We start from the raw sequence: 4593 nt of genomic DNA on the forward strand, positions 1-4593 counted from the left end.
TGAATCAATGAATGAAAAATGACTATTAATAAATGGAAGAAAAAACCCTTCAAAATAATAGCTGTCATTTACTGGATGTCTATTAAATGACTGGGCTTTTATAGATGTTAATATTTAATCTTTGTAACAGTTCAGATGGGGCAATTGAGGTTCAAAGGACTTAACTTGGTCAAAGTGATAATGCTGAGATTTAAACCAGAATCGCTCTGGATCCAAAGCCTCTAATGTTTCTAACTGGTGATACTGCCTCTTTCATGCCTTACATTTGTATACGCTCCTGCAGGGCACAAAACATCATTATTCCTTATAACAGCTTTGTGAAGCCAGGTACTATTTCCCATTTTATATCTAGTAATTGGCAAAGCTATGACTTTCAAATTTGATATTCTGGTTCAAGGTGCATTCGCTTTCCCTGATAACACAGTTGTCTCATTCTAAAGGATTTAAAGGTGTAGCCCTTAACAAAAATGCTGAGATGATAAAAGTTTAGAAAATAAGAAGTTTTTGATTCACAGAAAACAGAAACAGTTCCAGATAGGTGTATTTTAGCAGGGCTAGAGTAAATTCCAAATTTTCTTTGTAACTTTTCCTCGAGAAAAGACAAATTAATCAAATTGGGAATAATTGCTGTTAATACTATCAAGTTCCTTCTTCTCTTTGATGTCTGATTATTTCATGGTCTCATATTACTACGAGCTTGGAATCGATAGAATCCCTACTGAAGAAACTATTGATGATGGGACAGCCTGGATCTTGGGTGAATTTCAGGCAGTTCCTTCCTACCAGTGGCCCTCCTTGTCTCAGTTTGTTTTTCAGTTACTTTGCTTATCTCACACCTCTCAAATTTTGGCTTGTGCTAGGAGGGAGCTTAGTGGGTTTGCCCTAGAGTTCATTGACTTTGGCCATCCTTGGCCTATAACTTGACTTTGCTCTTTATCCTCCTGCCAAAAATTACTTCTGTTGAGAGGTAAGGGTGTAGAGATGAGGTAGTGGGGAGTGTTGTATTTTTGACCAAAAGAGGCAGAGTGCTAGAACTAAGGAAAACAGTTCTCTACAACTTCTTCCTGAAAATGGGGAAGTCTCTCACACATGCAGAGGAAAAAAAAAAATTAGTGTGAAAAGCAATTCAAATGTATTTTTGTAGTACTACCATAGTGTTTGGCAGCTGCTTTGACACATACATCACTGAACTGTAGGGCAATGCAAATGTGGAATCTCAAAAAGGAAAGAGTTTTCTTTTTTTAATTTTCAGAAACATTTTTTAAAGCTTTGAAAGATTATAGTTTCTAAAACCACAATGAACTGAAGTTCTATCATAATCTTTTTAAAATGTTAGATTTAAATGCAAGACTTAAAATCAATTGCAAATTTGAAAATAAATTGCTCTAAAACAAATATTATTCAAATGTATATCTTGATTATTGGCTATTTTGTTCTGCACTGTGCTGTTCTGTAAATGTTTGATGAAGCCGTAGTTCATTATTTACTTTTCTTTGATCTCCCTGCCAGCTAAATATATTTGTGTTTCTGTTTTCCTTGTGACTTTGCATTTGTACTATCTGCCATTGGAATGTTGAATCTATGAGTCTGATTCTTTGTAGGGGAGAAAGAGAGAGCAATGTGAATCACCCAGGCCTAAGTAGGTTGTGGTTGAATAAAAGGAAATACAGGGCTAACTCTTTTTAAACTGAGGTATAGTTTTATAAAGTCTGTGCCTCTTAAACAAACTTTTTTTTTTTTTTTCCTTGGGGGTCTCACTTTGTTGCCCAGGCTAGAGTGCACTGGTATGATCATAGCTTACTGCAGCCTTAACTTCTGGGCTCAAGTGATCCTTCCACCTCAGCCTCCAGAGCGGCTGGGACTACAGGTCTGAGACAATACACCTGGCTAATTTTCAAAAATTTTTGTAGAGATAGGGTCTTGCTATGTTGCCTAGGTTAGTCTCAAACTCCTGGCCTCAAGCAATCCTCCTGCCTTGGCCTCCCATAGTGTTGGGATTAGGGGTATGAGCCACTGCATATGGCCTTTTTGAAGAAACATTTTTTATTTTGAGATGGAGTTTCACTCTTGTCGCCCAGGCTGGAGTGCAGTAGCGTGATCTTGGCTCACCCCAACCTCTGCCTCCCAGGTTCAAGCGATTCTCCTGCCTCAGCCACCCGAGTAGCTGGGACTACAGGCATGTGCCACCATGCCTGGCTAATTTTTGTATTTTTAGTGGAAATGGGGTTTCACCATGTTAGTCAGGCTGGTCTCAAATCCTGACCTCAGGTGATCTGCCTGCCTTGGCCTCCCAAAGTGTTGAGATTACAGGCGTGAGCCACTGTGCCTGGCCAATATTTGTTCAACAAACATTTTAAAGTATATATACATCCATCTTACCACCACCCAGATCAAAATACAGACCATTTTTGGTACCATCAGACTTTCAGGTGTGCTCTTTCTCTTAGACATTACCTACTCCCAAGGAAAACCACTAGTCTCATTTTCATCACCATCATTAGTTTGATCAGGGCAACCTTTTTTTCTTTTTTTAGACAGTGTCTTGCTCTGTCATCCAGGCTAGAGTGGCAGGATCACTGCTCACTGCAACCTGCAACCTCCGCCTCTCAGTCTCAAGTGATCCTCCAACCTTAGCCTCCTGAGTAGCTGAGACTATGTGTGCGCCACCAGGCCCAGCTAATTTTTTTGCATTTTTTGTAGAGATGAGGGGGTCTCTCCATGTTGCCCAGGCTGGTTTCAAATTCCTGGGCTCAAGTGATCGCCTGCCTTGGCCTCCCAAAGTTTTGGGATTATAAGTGTGTGCCATTACTTAGCCTGGGACAGCCATTTTTAGCAGTGCTTTTTACATAAAACAGCATGAATGGGAGTGGCTGATACCAAGTTTGAGAGTTAGGAATAAGTTCCATCTTTTGTTATGACATACATGACAGTTGTGATGTGTTTGCTGCATCCCAAAGATAGACATTCCCAACTGGTTCCAGTGAGTGACACATTTGTTAGAGGGCAGCCTTTGGCTGACCCTGCTAGTTGCCTATTCAATACATATTCTCTTTTTCTTTCTTACTAAAGAGAACCATTATGTTTTTCAGGGCAGGCACATACATAGATAAAATATTCGCCTCCCCAGATTCCCTTACAAATAAAAGCAGTCATGTGACCGATTCTGGCTAATGAGATGAAAGGAAAAATATCTGGGAGAATAGTCCTTAAAAAAATCTTACAAGAATTAGACTTTACTTTTCTTCCTTTCTATGGAACATGGACATAGAGGTCAAAGGTACATTCTCAATCTTGTATCCCTGAGGACAAAACAAACAAAAACAAAAACAAAAACAAAACAAAACAAAACAGACTTGAAAGATGACAGAGCAGGTAAAAAGAAGGAAATCATTTCCTTGATAACACTCTTGACAGGCTGCGCTGGCTTTGATCCACCTATTACTGAGTTTCTTGCTACATGAGAAAATTACTTTCTTGTTAAGCTGCTGTTTATAGGACTTTCTGTTATTTGCAGCTATTTGCATTTCTCTCATATATTTCCCAAATTTTGATTGGGACCATTAGAGACCATGGACGCAGAAAAGATCATGTTATTAAAACCAGTTTTCTCAACATCTCCAAGTCACTTTATCCTTGTTTTATATACTAACAACCCCAAAAGCACTGGTTGAAAAACATTTAGCTTCTATTCTTTCTTTGGACAGTTATTTACAACTACTTTAAGCTAGAATGATAATTGTTAACCTCCCTAAGTTCCCACACAACGATTTGTTTCTGAACACTTCTCTTTTTCCAAAAGTACAGCATTTAATTTAATTTTCTTAATGAATAAAATTAGTTTCTTTTTTAGAGTTGATATTACCCTTTCCAAATGTCTCAGTTCAGATACTGTAAGAATAGAAATGGGAACCAGCTGTTTAACGATTTCCATTCTCACAAATAATCCTTATAAGTCTGTCATTGGATTAGGCTACAGGTCAAAGAATCAGAAGACTTTCTCATTTATTTGTTTTATACGTTTATGTTTGTCTCCCCTTTGCTATTGTTTCTCAGAGTCTAGAAAACTGAGTGGTACCTGGAAGATATTTATTTGTTGACTGATCAACTGAATGAATTACTTTACTAGTGTAAACAGTAACACAGTGGACTCCTTTGTATCAGTCAGTGTAAGTTAGGTGATGCTACAGTAACAAATTACAAAGTCTTAGTGGCTTCAAACAACAAAAGTTGATTTCTCAATTACATTAAATTCCAATGTTGATCACTTTGGGGGACTCTGTTTATTACAGTTACTTAGACACTCAAAATGAAGGAGTCTTTACCTTGCCAGATGTGTCTACAATTGCCAAGGTGGGAAAGGGGACATTGTGACTTTGTACATTTTTTTTTTTTTTTTCTTGAGACAGGGTCTTGCTCTGTCACCCAGGCTGGAATGCAGTGGCACGATCTCAGCTCACTGCAAGCTCCACCTCCTGGATTCACGCCATTCTCCTGCCTCAGACTCCCCAGCAGCTGGAACTACAGGCGCCTGTCACCACGTCCGGCTAATTTTTTTGTATTTTTAGTAGAGACGGGGTTTCACCATGTTAGCCA

The sequence above is a fragment of the Colobus angolensis genome, unplaced genomic scaffold (genome assembly GCF_000951035.1).
Source record: "Colobus angolensis palliatus isolate OR3802 unplaced genomic scaffold, Cang.pa_1.0 Scaffold70, whole genome shotgun sequence".
Lineage (NCBI taxonomy): Eukaryota > Metazoa > Chordata > Mammalia > Primates > Cercopithecidae > Colobus > Colobus angolensis.